A 20,731-nucleotide genomic window follows, 5' to 3' on the forward strand; every position below is an offset into this window, starting at 1 on the left:
GAATCTAATGCCTGATGATCTGTCCTTGTCTTCTATCACCCCCAGATGGAACCATCTAGTTGCAGAAAATGAGCTCAGGGCTCCCACTGATTCTACATTATGCTAAGATGTATGATTATTTTATTATATATTACAATGTAATAATAATAGAAATAAAGTGCACAATCAATGTAATGCACTTGAATCATCCCTAACACCCACCACACACACACCATCCATGGAAAAATTGTCTTCCATGAAACTGGGTCCCTGGTGTCAAAACTATTGGGGACTGCTGTTCTATAGCACTGAAGGATGCATATAGTTAATGATAACATACGCATTTCAAATAACTAGAAGGATATTGAATGTTCCCAACACAAAGAAATGATCAACATTTCAGATGACAGATATGCTAATTCCCCTGATTTGATCACTACACATTGAATGTATCACAACATTATTATATACCCCATAAGTGTGTATAATTATTATGTGTCAATTTTTTTTAATTTAAAAATAAAAAATTTGGAAGAAGTTGTGGAGAAAATGGTTACACTGAATTTCAAGGTGTTCAAGAGGGTATATCAAATGTCATTTACAAAGCTGTATTTTAAACTCAGTTGAGAGATTTGGACTGAATAAAGAAATGTGTATGTCATCTGTGTATAAATGGATATGATCTCCCAAGGAGACAGTTTAAAGAAGAGTAGACGGCTAGAGCTGAGCTTTGTGATGGCACAGTAGCTAACAGCCAAGTGGAGGAAGGATCAAAGGAAATCAGTTAGGAAACTGTATAATAATCCAGGTGAGTACCAATGAAAATCTGATCTGGCATGATGAAGGAGAAATGCAAAGAAAGGGAAGAATAAAAAGACATATTATTATTATTTTAACACAAAGGAAACCAGCTGGGATGTGAGTAATTTTTTTGTGTCTATGCCAGTGATTTCTAAAGCCCACTATCCATTACCATCACCTTGGGATGCTTTTAGTAATGCGATTCCCTAACATTAACTTTTTCCCACTCTTTCCCCTGAAAATTGGATTCAATAGGTTGGTGATGTGATAAAAGAACCAGAAACTTTACAAAGCTCTTCTGTTTGTTAGTGTCAATGAGCAGCCAGATGTGAGAACTGCTGGTCTAGGTGACACATTTCAACTCCATTCCAGCTTGGTGATTTAAGTGACATTAATTGAAGTTGAAGATATTCAAAATTTTACTTTCCTTATGTAATCAGCAGACAAAAATGGTCTATGTATGAGTGCTTTTCAAAGGTATTTAAGATTGATCCACTAAAGTGACATAAATTTAAAACCAAAACCTTTTATAGATAATTGATCTTCCTTGTTATTTTGTTGTGACAGAATGCAGTAATATTAGAGAACTTTCTGACAACAGAAGTTGGAGTGAGACAAAGAGAAATCAGCTGACCAGAGGCAGTATCATAAGATGCTGTGTGTAATCTAAAGAGAAATGTGACCCTGAAATGGAGAAGAGAGGACGAGAGAGATTGTGTGACTTGAAATAAGAATATAAAGGGCAGCCTCCATAATTTTATACTCAGTGCATTTTCATGAGAGAGAAGTTATCAACAACAATAAAATTGAGCCTAATATGCACAAACCTGTGCACAATTATTCTTATAGATATTATTATAGATATTAACAGTATAATCTATAATTATGAGAAAGTAGAAACAACTTTGTGTCCAACATTGGGGCAACAGTTCAATAAATTAAAATGTCACCAATTTATCAGATGACTTCATATATACACATTAAAAATGATGCCAAAAAAATTTGTGAAAAACATTAAAAATTACAATTAAAAAAGAATGATTTGTGAGATAACGGGACCATGAAATAAAAAATCGGAATACAAAATAGTATTATGGCGAGTTTGTATAACAACACTATAGCTAGTTAGAGATTAGACCCGGGTAGGTTTTAACTAATATCTTCCATATTAGTTAAAAATATGTTCAACCACATATAGCAGGACACATATAATAGTGACATAAGCAAGTCAAACATTAATTTCTTTCTTATATTAAAATAATTCCTAAGAAAGATGGTCTAGGGCTGGTAAACTGACTTTATAGTATAATTGACATCTTAGTTTCCTTTCTGTTTGTTTTACAGCCCCAGAATATACCTTACGCTCTTAAGGCCAACCCCTGGTCCACGATTACATTTAGTGTTCCAATTATTCTATGTTCCAGCAAGGGCAAAAGAGAAAGGAAGGGAGAGAATAACATACTATTTCTTTAAAAAAGTCATCTGGGAAGTCCCAAGAAGTACTTCCACTTATATTTCATTAATCATAATTTTGTTATATGATCACACCTAGCTGTGAGTGAGGCCAGGAAATATACTCTTTAAGCTGGGCACATGGTTACACCAAGTCAACTCAGAATTCTGTTACTCTTCTATTAGGAAAAGAAAGTATATGGTACTTGGAATACAGGTTTATCACACTGTCTTACCAAAAGTATTTTAGGTATTTTGCATAAATCAGACCTAGAAGCTCAATAGTAGAGAAAGGTTTAGGGCAACTAATATAGTTTCCACTCACATCCCTTGAGGTATCCTAGGAGAGAGAACTTGAACCCAGCTCATTATCTGTGTTCAGATGCCTATGCATATTTTCCTGGGTACCAAAGGAAAGGAGTCTAGGAAAGCTGACCAAACTGGACAAAGGTAACTAGCATTTGAAAAACTAAGAAGAGCTGTGTATACACCAAATAATCCCCCATATCCTCAGTCTGACTCCAGAGTGTCTCTCTGTGAATTCTGGTAGCGAGAAAGTTAGGGAAAAGAGAAAGATCTGTGTGATCACCAGCTCAACATTTTCCATGTAGGAGACCTGACTGGGCCCAGTGGGTGATATGTCCATGCCCCACCTATGGTCCCTTGCCCTTAACACTGGAGTGCACACAGACCAACGTTTAACTGCCACATACCGCACTTCTTGGCCTCAGGATGTTCTCTTGCCTCCAGAAATGTGGCAAATCAGAAAAGTATAAAAAATTAACATTCCTGGGAGCAGCCCTCATTCCAAGAGAAGTCCTCATTCTGTCATGGACTGGAGATCCTATGTAAATACTTTCATTTCTTCTCTCCAAGGGCATGCAATCTGGGACCCACAAATTATATAGCTAGTCCTGAACTCTTGTGAATGACTATGACTCCAAGTTTCGGGCACTGGCTGATGCAAGAATTTATATAGTTGTATAATGGAAGGGAGAAGCCCCGAAAAGAGCCTAGCTGAAGTTAGCAGGGAGGAATTTAGAGTAAAGCAAAAAGTATAGCTTTAAAATGATATATAGACACTCATACTTTCCATATACGCCCTGCCATATTTCTCTGCATCACAATGTCAAATGCTCTGATTAATTGACTCTGTAACTGGGTAGCATGCAGGACATTGTCTTGTGAGGGTAGGAGAGTTTAAACAATTGGCAGAATCCCACAAGAGACAAAGGTATGTTCATTATATAGATTCCCAGGAGCACTTGGAAGAAGTAGAATACAAATGAGTTTTAGTTATAGTTACTCATATTTCAAAAATTATATTTTCCAGTCTTCCCTACTCTTTTGGCGAAAGGAAAGTTGTGCTGATTTCATACCAGATGCTTCATTTAATATATGTACCTCCAGCTGTTTATGCAGGATGGAACTAAAAAGTGTCATGAGACTTACCAGGGATCCTTTCACTCATTCATTCTTTCATTTCATTCATACATTCATGTATCAATAAAGCCTTGCTGAATGCTTTACTATGATTTCAGCCATCTTTCTAGAATAAATATTTGAACTTTAAGGATTTTGGCAAAGTGAATCAGAATATAATTGGATACTGGATAAATTTTAAAAATAATAATTGACATTAGGTTTTAAAATAACTATACTATTTCACTAGTTATTTGGCTAATAAACATTCCAGGAACTCTTGGCATTTACTGTTGAGTAACATCAAAAAAACAGGATGATCCCACAAACCATTATGGCTTGGATTTCAAAAACCATTATGGCTTTCATCTCACAAACCATTATGGCTTTATGCTTCTTGAACAGTTGTTTAAAACTAATGATTTAGCTACTGGTGCAAAATTATTTAGTTGTTTATAAGGACTAGTCATTAAATCTTACTTTCTGTGTAGATGTAATTTTACCTTAGGTCAATATTCATAAAAACTAGACTAAAAAATAAAGGTGAAATTAAACTCTTTAACTGAGAATAAACAAGTTTTGCCAGGCACAGTGGCTTATGCCTGTAATCCCAGCACTTTGGGAGGCTGAGCCAGTCAGATCACCTGAGGTCAGGAGTTCGAGACCAGCCTGACCAACATGGAGAAACCCCGTCTGCACTAAAAATACAAAAATTAATCTGGCGTGGTGGAACATGCCTGTAATCCCAGCTACTCAGAAGGCTGAGGCAGGAGAATTGCTTGAACCCAGGAGGCGGAGGTTTGCAGTGAGCCGAGATCGTGTCATTGCACTCAGGCCTGGACAACAGAGCAAGACTCTTGTTTCAAAAAAAAAGGAAGAAAAGAAAATAAACAAGTTCCTACTTAAATGCAGAGTTACTGGTTAGATTAGATAAATCACAGGATACTAAAGGCAATTAAATGTCTTCATTATTGGTAAACAAAATTTATGCTACTAGAATTCTTCTATAAATTTGTGTATACTTCTAAGTTGAAAATAGATCTGACAGTAAAATGTTTGTTTTAATTTAAAAATAAAATAAACATTCAGTTTTAAAATGTTTATTTTAACTTATATTCCCATGCTAATTTTTCAAAACAAATTGTGTTCTCATGAGAATCTTATTTGAGATTGTTTTGGAGACAGGGTTTGGGATGTTAGTATAAGCAAAACGTGTTAGCTACTGATGAGGAGATCTCCACAAATGCAGATCTCTTGCCTCTTGTCATGCTACGGTATGAAATTCTCCAAACTACAGCATGACAGAGGCAAGAAAACAACTGTGACTTAAGAAGGCCCAGCCTAATGTCACTATAGCAGTTGATACAAAAATAGCCTTGGAAAGTTGGCTCATATTTCACAGTCCCAGTTTCCAAACCTATGAACTGAAAAAATCACGTATCACATCAACTTTATATTTTAGCATTCATGGTACTATTAAGAGAACTAATTTTATCAATAGTCCCTGATATTAGTGATATAAAATAAAGTATCCATGAAATTCAATCGTAAGAATAAAAGCAAATAAACAGTAATAGTAAACTTCTGTCTATAAAGTTTCCCTTTATCTGTGGGGGATATGGTTTAAGATTCCCTCTCAGTGTACTTGCTCCTTGTACACAAAATTACTATCTTGAAACCACAAATAGCACCAAACCCTACATATACTATGGTTTTTCTTATACATATATACCTGTGATAAGGTTTAATTTATAAGTTAGGCACATTAGGAGATTAACAATAACTAATAAAATAGAATAATTATACTAAACTAAAAGTTATGTGAATGTGACGTCTCTCTCAAAACATCTCATTGTACTGTACTCACTTTTCTTCTTTTCCTGATATAAAACAATAAAATGCCTATGTGATGAGATAAAGAGAAGCACTGTGACATAACATTAGGCTGCTATTGGCCTTCTGATGCAATAACAGAAGAAGGATTCTCTGCTTCAGGTGATGCTGGATCACTGAACCACAAGGATGTCATTGGATGTCAGGAGCAGACAATGTTGGTGATCAATGAGCAGAAAGTGAATACACTGTGCATACAGTGGACAAAGGGATGATTCCCATTCCAGGCAGAAAGGTGCAGGACAGTTTGAGATTGCATTACACTACTCAGAAAGACACTCAATTTATATCTTATATGCCTTGTTTACTTCTGAAAGTTCCCATATATATTTTTGGACATTGGTTGACCACAGGTAACTGAAACTGCAGGAAACAAGCTTGAGGATAAGGAGGGACTACTGTATTATACAAATGCTGTTAATCTTGTTATATTCATGCAATTAGGTTTTATTACCTTTAAAAAGAAAAATGAAAGCATTTTCAGACTCTAGAGTGATATATATATATATATATATATATATCTCACCTGTATATGTATATATATAGACTATATATATATATATATATACACATTTGTGTGTATATATATATATATATATACACACACACACACACACAAGTGTGCATTTTATCACAATGTTATTTCTGAGATATTTGTAATAAAGGACATAGTAGTCTGGTGCAGGAATGAGAATAGCAATAGGGTCTCTTTTAATCCATTTTCTTCTAGGGGATTATATTTCTTAAAAGGTGGCTTTTCTGTGAGAAATGAGATTCAAATTAATCAATCTGGGTCACAGTTTACAGAGGTATGAACAGAGGCAGAATTAATTTAATTCTCTTGAGCTGGTTTGAATACTCAAGATTAACATTTGTCTCAGAAATATGTATTGAATTGTAGCTTGGAAACTAATCCTCCCAGAATCAGAGGTTCTCATGTAAAATATCTCTTCCCACTTGTTGTTTCATCATGTGTGAAAAAGGAGTTGAACAATTTCTTTACTCTCCCAACCTTCAAGAACATTATTTGTCTCCATGCAGTGTAGATGATTAAATGTTCAGAGTAAATTAATTTCTATCTGTCCCTACTTTCACATATTTTGGAAAATAATGATATTCAAAGAGATTGAGCACTAAAGCAGTAATTTAATTCAAGCCTGCCTTAAAATCTATACAATAATAGTGTTTTTCAAGTGTTTTATGGAATAATTCAGAGAGGATTTGATCAGAGGCCTTTCAATTACTCTTCCTTTTCATTATACTTTTTCTAATACTATGGAAAGTAGGCTACAGTAAAATAGATATCATCAGATAATGTATTTGCTTCAAGACTGTGCCCTTCCCCATACTTTTTTACTCATTGCAACACTTTAAATACAAAGATTCATTGCGTTCTCATTCTACATTGCTTAAATCCAAATAGGTTGTCAGAAAATATTATTTACTTAAAATGAAAATTGTGCCACTGCCTACTGCATTTTAGTCTTTTGTGCAACAGTATAAAAAGTCAACCATTGTAACATTTTGGTTGTACTATTATATGTCAAAAATGAGAGTAGGCTATATTCCAGGTAGTTTGAAATAATATTCATTCAACTCATTTTCAACCCTCTTTCTTAGTAACTTCTGATATTGATGGTGAGGAATAAAATTTGCAGCACTGAAAATAGGAAATAAATTATTGAAATATCTAATTTTAAATATAGATTATTACAATTATGCCAAAAAAGCTCATTTAAAAAGCAATCTGAACACTGTGCCAAGAAAGCTAAATAAAATGTAAATTAGTATAGACCATGCAAGTGAATTATGAGATAATTGAAAATATACAAAGCAAACATACAAAACAAATATTTGGGTATCATAATTGTCCAGAGTATAGTATTTTCATTTCAACGAAAATATTTGATATGATTTAGATTAACGATGTTAAATTAATAGATTTTACAGCTTATTCTTTGGTATTTGATACCACAATGTTAAAAACATTTAGGATAAAATACTAGCTTAATTTTAAAATCAAATTAATTTTGAAACTATAGAACTCAAAATAATAGTCCATTTTGAAAGCAGAAAAAAGGAATACTGCTGAATTTTGCCTTCATGTTATAAATCATAAAAGTAAATGTGACAAAATTGGAACAAAAAATGTCAAAATGTCCTTATTGGTTTTATTCCAATTTGATTTTTTAAAAATTTTATTTCCACCTGGTTACTAGTATCATATAGTCATAATGTTGAATTAATGCTGCTACAGACAAATCTCCTAAAAGCTTTTATCATTTTTTCTCTTGTGTTCAGGCATTAATCAATACATCATCACCAAAAAATAAGCTAATCAACAAATGTAAAGTTACTGCGAACTTTGTTATTATTTTAAGTTTATTATTATTTACCCATCCTGAAAAATAAAATCCAGAGGATATAACAAAAAGTTATCTTCCTTTAATCTGTAATGTTCAAATTAATTTTTATTAGGCTAACCCATATGTGCATATTAACCAGTTTCAACTAGGAGCATAATTGTTTTGCTCTCGTTTTTACTGAAAAATCTGTATGTATTTTCAAGTGATACTTTCCTACATAATTATGAACATACTTACAAATGTTAGTGGCTTTGCTGTTTTGTGATTTATTTTGCCTTTTTGGTCTCAATTTATCTTTCTGTTCTCTTATTTTCTGTTTCATAAGAAAAAAATATATTTGCCTTAAATCAGAAAATTCAAAGTAAAGTAACAGAATCAAGTTTGTAGCCTGTTTTCCAAGACTAAAATTATGTGGAAGTGGGAAATGTTCATATCTTAGATTCCTTAGGAAACCTTCTCAGCTCCATGCCCTTGTTTAGAACTGAGTCACCACCCAGAGTCACACACAGACTACCACCCAAGTAAGTGGTAGGCGCAGGAACAGAAGAAAGGTATGAGGAACAGGTATCCCACCAGGTGACTTTACTAGAGCCACATGGCCTCTTCCTTTTCATCCCATCCCCTTTACAGAGTGGTATGCCCAAACCTTCTTCCATTTCTATACATTTTAGAGTAAAAACATAAGGCTAAGTGAGGCAGGAGCACATATGCTATTGGAACAGTGGATTAAGGGACAATATAGTCTCTTATATCATGTCATTCATCTGGAAGTAGCATGAATAAGTTTGAAAATCAAGACTTATCAGCGAACTATGTGGATTTCCTTATGGTTTATCACATTTGAATTTCCTATGAAAATATGTTACAAGAGTTTTTCTAGGCATAAACACTTAATGTTTAGTATTTACTTGATTATTGTTTCTCTCTTGAGGGGTCCTTGCTGTCTCAAAGACCCTTTCATAGTTCACACAATCCAAGCAGATCCTTCTCTTTGGTGGTGCCTTTTCCACCAGTCATCTGCTCCTCTTTAAAATGGAATTTATCTGCAGCTTTGCCTAACTTCCTTGGTGAAAGGCCTTTCTTAGTTTCCTATCTGTGTCCAGATACTTAATAATCATGTGCTGGATATACATGTTGTAATGTACAACACAATTTAAATTAATTTTTGTTAAGGCCAAGGTTTTAAAATATTAAGATATGTAAAGCAATTAAGCAATATTCTTTAATATCCATGTCTCAACATCTTGGTTCTCAGATCATAAGATAAAATTTACCTGTCAGAGCCATTGCCCTTGCAAAAATATAAAACCATCTGATATTCATTTTAACAGTGTGTAAATCATAGCAGCACACATAAATCAAAGTAATGTTTTCAATTTAAGACACCGAGAGCCAAGAAGAGATAAGCTAATCTTAAAATATCCAAATAAATGAGGGAAACAGATGTCAGAGACTTTGTTTTCCAGGATTTTTTCCTCTATAAGAATGTTATTTTTTTTCTGTTGGTCTTAAAGCCCTAAGGAAGCAAAAAGCTTTTGCCACAGTTCTAGATAATTTCTCATGTCATAGGCTAAATGACTGATGAGAAACATTACATTTAGTGCCCCATTTAAAATATCCAAAAATATAGACCTACTTCATGTGGGTTTCTTTAGAGAACAATTTAATCAGGTACTTTAGAAAAAAAGTATAAACACACTACTTTTAAGTTACTTGCACGTGTTATACTATATCAAAGATGCACTAGCATTTTTGACTTGAGATGGCAATAATAGTATTTAGGAAAAAAAATACTGGAATATAAATCATGATATGTGGGTTCAATATTTACTTTTCTGCTGTATTAACCAGAGTCCTCAGACAAGTCCTCACTTAACAACTCTCCTTGATTTCTTTATCTCTTAGTTTAGGATAATAATATTTCTGCTAATCAATTAGGAAGGCTATTGTGAGAATTAAATAAGACTTTAAAAGTGTTTTGAGAAAATAAGATATACAACAAATATTATTAAGATGAAATTTATTTTGTGGTTTGGGGGAGGCACATTGGACGTATCGAATTTGAGGTATCCATGGGGACAGCCTGATAGTTACGTAATCTGGAACTTAGGGGGGATGTCCGAATAAAATAAAGATTCTTAGGTCTTCAATGTGCCTGCAGTAGTTTAAGTCATCAGAGTGGGCACAGTGACCCAAGGAGAGTGTACAGTGGCATGCCTAGCATATTTATCATGCAGAACAGAAAGGTTTTTTTAAACATTTTACTTTAAAATAATTATAGATTCTCAAGAAGCTTGAAAGACAGTTACAAAGAGGTCTTATGTACTCATCACCGAGTTTCTCCCAATGGTTATAGTTCCATAATTATAGTACAATATTAAAACCAGGCCATTGATATATGTACAATTTATATGACTATTTCTGTACTAATATATCATGCATATAGATTTGTGCAACCACCATCACAATCAAGATATGCCTATCCCATTACCGTGAAGATTTCCCTTGTGCTTCTTCTGCACAATACCCATGTAGCCACACCTAACACCACTTTTATCAACAGGTTGATCAGCCCGTAAGCATTTACCTCTCATGGTGAGCCTAGCACAAACTCTGATATTCTTTCCAAGAGATGAGACTAATGGTTGATTATAAGGATCTATCACATGTGACCTATCCTGGGTCTCTGAAGTTAGATGCTAAAATGAAGAAATTTGAAAGGAAAAAACTTTAAAGACAAAAATTTAGGTTAACATTATAAAGAAGAGGGGAAAAAAAAGTTCTCTCTCTCTTTCTCTCTCTCTCTCTGGCTCATAAACACACACACACAATTCATGCATTCACTAAAACCACAGTTATAGATAATTTCTCATTTCAATAATGCTCAGGACAGAATGAGCAAAGAAACATTCAATTCAATTATATTAGTCCTCTTATTAGTTCTGATATGACTGTCTGAATAAAAATTATTTCCTGTGATTTTTCTAAATTGTATAACTTTTGGTCATGAAGAGAAAATAACATGGGGCAAATTTCACTGATACACTGATATTACACTTAGTTTCCCTTCACCCCTGCATTCTATATAGTCTATTCTTCAAAAAACAGGCAGAGTAACCATACAGAAATGTAAATCAGACTACAGGGCTTCATTTCCAGAACTCTGCAGTGGCTCCCCATTGTGGCTCCTATTTCATTGCTTGAAATGATATTCACATGCTCCCATCTCCCTCCAGGAATGAAGGACTTACTCCACTTACTGCTGGGAATGCTGCCAAGTCAGCTCTCAGGTATAAGCCTTCCTGATGGATTGTCTTGGCTGAGGAAAACTGCTTTCTCCAAAATCACACTTCCTTTCAGGAGCAGCCTATATCCAGTGACCAAGTACCATTAAAATATGACTTGGGACAACTCAAAAGAGCCGTCCCAGATCCAGAGCTCCCAAGGAGTTGCTGACACTTGGTTGGACTACAGTGCAGCTCCTCCTCTCCCTTTGACCCACCCTGCGTCTTCACCACCTTCCAAAGTAGATCCTAAGAGCACTCCCTAATTACCTCACTTGCTAATTTCTGTCTCAGAGAAACCTCCTGAGAATTCAACCTGGGACTTTGACCGTGGCCTACATTGAGCTACATAATCTGAGCTCTGCATATCTTTCCAATTTACCTCATTCATTCTCTCCTTGCTCAATACTACACACAATGCTCTCTTTTGCTTCTTTATGATACATCCCCCTTTAAAGACCTCTGCATTTTCATTTCCCTCTGCTAAAGCACTCTCCTGGCTCTTTATTGTCTGAATGTTTCTCATTCTTTAGGCATTAGCTCTTCAAGGTCCTTCTCAGACCACTGTAACTCTAGTAATTCCCAGAAAACTCTCCCCCAGACACCGTTTCTTTTTTTCCTTTATTGCATTTAATAGTGAAATGATCTTGACCGTCTCCTTCTACTTGAACGGAAGCTCCAGGAAACTAAGGACCATGTCTGTTTGGTTCAACTTTGTATTTGTAGTGCCTGAAAGGGTACTTATCACCTAATAAGTGATTGATAATTATCTACTCAATGAATGAAATGCTAGTTATGCCTCAGGAAGAAATTATTTTTTAAGAAACCATAGTTCACTAACCCTAGGTAAATGCAGTGATGCTTTTTTTTTTTTTTAAGACAGAATGTCACTTGTCACCCAGGCTGGAGGCTGAATTGCAGTGACACTATCTCGGCTCACTGCAACCTTCTTTGCAACCTCCCAAGTTCAAGTGATTCTCCTGTCTCAGCCTCCTGAGTAGCTGGGATTACAGGCGTGTGCCACCACGCCCTGCTAATTTTTCTATTTTAGTAAAGACAGGGTTTCAACATGTTGGCCAGGCTGGTCTCGAACTCCTGACTTCAAGTGATCCACCCACCTCAGCCTCCCAAAGTGCTGGGATCACAAAAATTGGCCCAGCCAATGATGTCTTAAAAGGACTGTTTTTTTTTTCCCCCAGCTTACGTTCTCTAAGTCATATAATAGCAGAGTCAGTGACAACATACCATGCACACATACAAAATTTCAACAATTCTACTAGACAAGTTTCCTTCAAATTTGTGATAGTATTTTAAGCAGTGAAAATTTGAATTTGACCCACTAAACTTTACACATATATTTACCATTTTTTTGGAGTTACTGAACTTTTTCAAAGGCTTTACAATCATTTTAAAACTCACATAGTATGAGAGCATTATTTCTCCTGTTTCTGCTATTATGGAAGACGGATGTCCTTGAATAAGTAGAAACCAGATGTCTCCACCCACTTCTTCTCTCAGGTGACAGGATTATACAAGAAAGTGACAGACAAACATGACCTCTGACCAGGAGAGCATGTGATAACCCTGATAAGACAGAGGGCATGGAAGCATGCTGCAGGATAAAATAGGTAAGGATGAGAAACATTCACGTGTGAATTCACTTAGGCAAATTATTCTTGTGATGCATCAGATCAATCACTCAGAGACAGTCAGATTTAAAATGAAAGATAGAGTCTGCCCATAAATTCTGCAAAATGTGCATCTTAGAAATTTCCTGGGGCCTGGACCAAATAGTGAGTACACATTTTAGAGGTCTACAGCTGTATCTTACTACTGGGAACCTAATGCCCAAATATACTTTGAATTTCCTGAGATTCATTTGCATCCACATGTTGTTTAATCTTGTGGTCCATCTTTGTGCATACCCACATCTGGCTCTGTCAAGAAACCAGAAATAATATTCAAAGCAATTCTGTACCATCAGTACTGAGTGCAAATAGATTAGTGATGTATATTTTACTTATGTCACTCCAAGTTTGAATTGCAAAAGACTGAATAAATCATCCCAACCTCAATATACCGGCAACCTTCAAGATAGCTAATTCACTTTGCAGCAGAAACATCTTGAAAAGAAGGCACCCTTTGATAAAAAATAAATTCTCTGTAGACACATGTTTCTGAAGTGTGAGTGTTAATCATACTGCATCTTGGGAGAAAATACTAATCCTTTTGGTGGGAATCTAGTTTTATTCATAGGAGCACACATAATTCAACTTTGGCTTTATTCCAACTCTTCCTTGTAATTAGTTTTTTCTAACAATGACAGGGTACTTTTTTTTTTTTCTGCTGGAGTTCAAACAAGTAAAGTACTCTGTCCTAGAGAGATCCTATCATATAAAAATGCCACAAATTTTAATTCAAATGCAGATTATTAAAGACAATTATAAGCAAGAAATATTTTTTTTCCTATTAAATCATACTTTAGTTTTATAAGCTTGGAATTGCCAAACAAATATTTTTGTTACATACTTAGAAAAAATGTAGTTCTTTTTTCTGTGCTAAATGGCATATGTTCATCTACCAATATTTTAGCACTTTTCACAAAAAGGCATCCATGGAACAATAAACATGTAAAATTAACACATACCGAAATTTTTTTAAAGTTAAAAAGGTTGTCTTGCCCATACATTTTTACAGAAATAAATTATAAGTCACCAAGGTACAGAATGCAAAGAATAAGAATTGTATGGGCAGGGTACAGTGGCTCATGCCTATAATCCCAGCACTTCGGGAGGCTGAGGCAGGGGGATCACCTGAGGTCAGAAGTTCAAGACCAGCCTGGCCAACATGGTGAAACCCTGTCTCTACTAAAAATGTAACACAAAGAAATTAGATGATGGCATGCACCGGTAATCCCAGCTATTTGAGAGGCTGAGGCACAAGAATCGCTTGAACCTCGAAGGCGGAGGTTGCAATGAGCCAAGATCACAGCATTGCACTCCAGCCTGGGCAACAAGAGCGAAACTGTCTCAAAAAGAAATAAATAACTACATAATTTAAAAAATAAAAAGTTACTCATCGTAGGGCACCAAAGTGGGTTTATAGAGCATAAAGATATTGCTAGCTGTTGAAAAAATGCATACTTTCTTTATACAATAATAGCAGTTGTAATTGTGAAGTGGCCCATCCACAGTCCCCATTTAGAGCAGTAATCTCCAGCTTATCTGCAGCTGACTATGCCCATGTAACTATTTCTGACAAATAAAATGTGATCAGATACAAGTGTGCAAGTTCTGCTTGGCTTGATACCAAGGTTTCCTTTCTGTGGATAGAGAGCGATGACTGGAACAGTGTTGGAAGCCTTCTGTTGAAGGTAGCAGATCCACCACCAGATTGGATTTCTAAATTACCATATGGGGCACGGTACTCATGCATCTGAAAAGTACACTTCAAAACTGTTATATGAGACAGAAGGAAACGTCAAGGTTCTTAGATGTGATGGTTAATACTGAGTGTCAACTTGATTGGATTAAGGGATGCAAAGTATTTTTCCTGGGTGTGTCTGTGAGGGTGTTGCCAAAAGAGATTAACATTTGAGTCTGTGGACTGGGAGAGGCAGACCCACCCTCAATCTGGGTGGGCACAATCTAATCAACTGACAGCATGACCGGAATAAAAGCAGGCAGAAGAATGTGAAGAGATTAGACTGGCTTAGCCTCACTAGCCTACATCTTTCTCCCTTGCTGGTTGCTTCCTTCCCTCGAATATCAGACTCTAAGTTCTTCAGTTTGGAGACTCGGACTGGCTTCCTTGCTCCTCAGCTTGCAGATGGCCTATTGTGGGACCTTGTGATCATGTGAATTAATACTCCTTAATAAAGCCTCCTTTATATATACATCTATCTATTAGTTCTGTTCCTTTAGATAACTCTGACTAATACATTAGGTGTCAGTGTTGGTTGGGGATCTTTATTAGGCAGTCTAGCCTTTAACCTAACTCGTGCAGGTCAATAAATTATATTGGTTATTTCTCTTTGGTTAGGAACAACTATCTCAAGGCTAAAGGAATAGAAGACGAGAGGATTCTTTTAGAAAGTATGTTAGCAGCTATAATAACCCAATTGTATACATACTCTGTTGCTCTGAGAGTCAGAAGAGCGAGACCTAAGATGACATTGTACAATTCCAGGAAGTACCACTCACATCACAGTCTAGGTAAATGATGCCCTTGGAGTTGTTTACTCTGCTACCTGTATGAACCCATACAGAGGCCCAGCTCTGATGGACATTTTAAATGCCAGCTTCAACAACAACCTTGTAATCTACTCTAATTTTTCTCAGGAATACCAATCTAGGATTGACCTAGAATATTTGTTCCTGTTCCTTGGCCAAGCATATGTGACCTGTGACTCGTTTTATTTATTCTTGTTTAGCAATTTCTAGCTTTAATTGGTATCTTCTTTAGCCTATATTTTCACTTGTCACTCCCTTGCCTGCTACCTTAGCTGTATGTGTATAAACTCAAAGTAGCTTTAAGTTTTGCTTCCTGATTGATCTTGCTACCCATCTACCTTCCCTATCAAAAGATGCTTTCCAAAGCATACTTTGGCAATGTAACACATTTAGAGATGGTAAAGCTTTAGCCAGCTAGAGGAGTTGTGAAAACTGAATATCAGAGCAGATGCTCTACAGAATTGGACTGAAAGAATAGAAGACTGCATCAGGAAGCTCTCATGGTCTCATAACCCTCAAGTCTTCTTGGAGTACGGGGTAGTATCTATAGGGAGCTGTCAATGGTCCCCGACAATCCAGATATGTGTTATTAATTCAAAATAGGAACTGGGAACATTGGCATCACCTGGAGGGTAATAGAAATGTAGAAGCTCAGGACTCACTGAGAACTCCTGAACCAGAATCTGTGTTTTAACACAAGTTGTTCTTTAACAAGATTTGCATTTTAACAGGTGATTTGTATATACAATGAATTTGAAAAGCATTAATTGAGAGACCAGACTGGATGGGAACAGATATGAAGTCAAAAGAGAGAGATAAAATATTCACCCATAAAAAGATCCCCAACTCAAGACTAGATCAACAGAGCAGTGACATTAAAGGAGCAACTCTGTCAGACACAAGCTCTCCATGAGGAAAAGTAGTGTTGAGGGGTGATTGGTGAATCTTCCCTAAACAATGAAAATACATGATGGGACTTAGATTTCTGAATTTATTATGTAAATATTTATACTTCTTAAAAATATTTTTTGAAAATATATAGATCAGCATGTTCCCAAAGTAGGATACAATCCTAGTGAATGATTTCTTCTGTTTATTCTAGAGGTTGAAGAAAAGCCTGAAGCTTAGTCTGGTTATCTCATGTACTGGTTATCTCTTAATTGATTATCTCATGTACCTCTAACAAGAAATAGAAGAGACATTTTTCCTCTTTACTTCCATTAAGCTACTACCTCTCTAGAAACATTTTTGGACTGCAACCTCTTAAAAGATATATAAAGAAATAAAGCCCCTGGACCTATAAGTTTTGGTGGAAAAATAATTAAATTTGAACTAATTTCCTAAAAAACTTTTTTCTGCATGGGAGAAACTATTGCAATGCTCTGAAACTTGGCTAAAAATCATTAACTTAAAATTTTACATTCATTTATTAGGGCTTATAAAGTTTCCATTAAGGGTACAGCTATTTTGGTATATTTAACAAAAAGAAATCATATTACACAGAAAGTATGGGATCTGGAGAATTGTAAAAAATACTACATTGCAATGGAGAACTCTAACTCTTCCTATGTGTATTACACACGGAAAAACAGATCTGAGAAGTTCTAAAACCAAATAAACCAAACTTCCTTTCAAGTACAACTAAACCAATTCCAAAATAATAGACTGTGTTGGGAAAACTGGCAACTAAATAGGAAATAGGAATAAAGGAGGGGCATTAGGGATCACTTAAGTGAACTTAAATCAAAGCAGCTCAGACCGGAGAAATGACTTTAAAGTGAGGCCAGTGAGGAAAGCCAACAACAGGCCTAGCAAAAAGGTTCTTGTATTTTTTTTCACCCCTCCCTTTCAAGAAAAAATAATGACTAATATAGTTTTGTTTTAAATAACAGTAATTTTATTTATTTTAAAGTATCTTATGAAATTTTATCCCTGCTACAGATATAAATCTGCAAAGAGCCACAAAAAATTCACTGGTGCTATACTGGAAGTCTCTTCCTTGGCTGAAGTCAGTGGTGGAGGATGTGAAAACGTCTTATAGACAATTAACATTACTCTAACACAAATCCAGAGGTCAGAAAATCATTCATTAATTTAGCCATATACTAGTTGAAGTGAAAGCTCTTTTTGCTTTAATGTATCTGATGTCTTTGAAAAGCTCTTCAACCAATGCCAATTCTGAGAATAAAGAAGACTTCAACACATATCACAGCCCTGCCAAGAATGCTTGTGGGCTACTATTTTGATCATTTCCCCACTTTTTAAGTAGAATCCAAAAGAAGATTTTCAAACAAAGAATCTCGTTTTGAAGCTTTTATCCTCTAATGCAAAAACCAAAACAAGAATCCCAGACAACACTCTCCTATTCTTGAAATGCACATTTAAATGCACATAATAGGTCTACCCTAATGAAAAATTCTTACAGAAGTGAGCTAAATGGCATGGCGAATTCAGAATCCTAGCATTTTGGTTATGGGGACTTTCTACCGACGACAAGGGCAGTGGTGAGAGAAGTTAATTACTGAAGGAAATATCAGGGCAAATGTCAGGGAGTACCATGGTCATAAGCAAACAATACACATGTTACAATTGTTACTTATCTTGCTAGTGTGATTATTCTTTTGCTGATTATTTGGAAAATATAAAAATTAAATTAAATTAATAAAATAAAAGAAACTAAATAAAAAAATTAAAGTAAATGTAATAAAATGAATTTTCAGCTATCCAGCTATTGCAACATTGCAAATATTATACATAGCTTGACACAGATTGTACATGCTATATTGCATTTGATATTTTCACTTGACATTTCCAGTGTATTTTCTACTTCTGTCGTTTCTTACAATTGTTATTTTAATAGGCATATAATATTCCATTTTGTTTTTAGAAAATGATGTGCTAAATAATTTCCTATGAGAGTGTTTCTACTTGCTTTCTATTATAGCTAATGCTATCAATAATACCATCATTCAATAGCTTATAGCCTTTTTACTAACTCAGAATTATTTTCCTAGTATGAATGTCTCAATCTTGAATTTTTCCACAGAGATTTTTTATGATTCTTATTATAAATGTCCATATTGCTTTTCTAAAAATGTTTAGTAATTATACCAAAAATTAATAAGGGCAGAATCTTGCAAGAATCTTTCCCACAAAGATTACACTCACCCTAAACAATTTGACTACTTTCTTATATGTGAACTATATTATTTTCTTTAACTTAGATTGGGTTTATTTTTAATTTTCTAGAAAGGGTAATTTTTTCATATATTTTTATACAAATAAAGAGTGAATGAAAATAAAAATATTATTGAAGTTATGATTATTGTATACATAGAACTATGCCTTTTTGTTATGGATTGTTTGTTCACATTCTCAGTTCATTTGTACAATTATATTGGATTTTACTTCTAATTTGAATTAATTATATTATTGTGTTTATCCATCATCTATAATATTAAATGAGAATTTTTTTCTTAATCTATCTTTAGGAAAGGCTTCATGTATGGTAAATTTAGAAAAAGCATTGTCTGTATTTGGAAAATTTAAAATTTCTGTATTCTAACCTGCTAATATAAAGAATGCCTTCAACATTTAAAAGTAGTAACAAAGAAAGGATTGTATTCTTCCGCATGGCAAAACATGAAATTGAAAGGCAAACAAAAAAGTAGAACGTTCACATGAAATTGCTTGATAAAGCATTAATATCCTTTCTATATCACATTCTGTCACAAATTGAAAGTGAAAACCTTAAAACCATAGTAGATAACAGAACAAAGGAAAATAATCTTTAAAAGGTAAATAAACTCAAGCTAACAAGTGTAATTATCTTCATTTATATCAATAATGAAAATGCAAATTTTAGGCAGGTAGGTATTTTTGGTTGCCTACCCACAACTTGGATGTGACATAGTAGTAAGTCCTCCCTTTTTCCATTTCTCTCTTCCGCTTGCCTTTAGCCCCACTATGCCAGAGACCAGAGGACACCAGTGGCCAGAACCAGAAGGCAGGACAATCAGGCTAGATATGTAGCCTCTCCACTCCTGACATGCGAAAAACAACAAACATAACACCTTGTGAAATTCAAATAGCAATAAGAGGAAGACAAAAGAAAAATATGGCAGAAAAATAGGGAAACACCAAGATAGAGAGTCTGTATTGGATAGAAAGCAGAAGTTTTTTAACCTAACTAGATCAAGAACTGCTCAACTGTTCTGAGTCTCCAGGTTAAGTTTAGTTTTACTATGTTTCAGAAAATATAATTATTTATCAAAAACTAAGCAGTTATAAGTATAAAGCAGGGTCACAGCATTCATATCTATGTGGCACTGACATGTTATTATATATATATACATACATATATATATATATGAAGTTTGCAAAGATTTTTATTGTGCATAATCACTACTGACAAAGCATAATGAAATGGGAACTTCCATACACTACTGGAGAGTGAGATATTGTCATCACAATGCTATTGGTACCCTGGGTTCTCTAATGGGTTCCTTGGGCTCGACTTTCTTACCGAAATATTTCCTATTTCAAGTTTGCCACCTCCTCACAATAGCCAACTCATCTTCCCCCAATAGGATTGCCCATGAGTCTCTCCCTTATCTTCAGTTCAGTCTCTAACCCCTTAAGCCCCTCAAAGAGTAAACTCTCCTGCTTCACCCCTAAGTTGTTTCCTTATTTTTCTGCCCTCTTCTTTGAATCATTGGCAGTGAAACCATCCATTATCTTCATGTAAGCTGGACATTCCTACACTTTGAAGGTGGACTTTTCTCAGGCTTCCACCAGAACAAGCTACCCTAATACAATACCTAACATTTTCTTTGAAGCAACAGCATTTTTGTTAATTCACCAATCTCAAGTCCTCCCAAAGATAGTAGATGGTTACTATCTTTATCAGCATAACTGATGAGATCCCTCCAGAGAGACAGTTTCCTTCCAAAAGGCAAAATCATACCTTTATTCTAGAAAATCAAACTTGTAACTTTTAATGATAAATCTGTTCTTCTCCAATAATAAATGTCCAGTCTCTCTCAGACAACCCATGACATTTGACTTCCATGAAAAACAATGAAAATAAATTCCACTTATTTTGAATGCTTATTTTATAACAGGCAGAATGTTTTAAAATATATTTTCACATTTCACTAGGCAAGAATTGAACTTTGGATAAAATTTACACTATGTCAACTTCATCAAAAAGTATATGACTTATTTATATTTCACAATACAAACTTGTAAGATCTTGACAGTGATGTAACTATCTGTGTTACATGGATGAAGAAATTGAGGT

Source organism: Sapajus apella, unplaced genomic scaffold (genome assembly GCF_009761245.1).
Source record: "Sapajus apella isolate SASKATOON/1434 unplaced genomic scaffold, GSC_monkey_1.0 scaffold6, whole genome shotgun sequence".
NCBI lineage: Eukaryota > Metazoa > Chordata > Mammalia > Primates > Cebidae > Sapajus > Sapajus apella.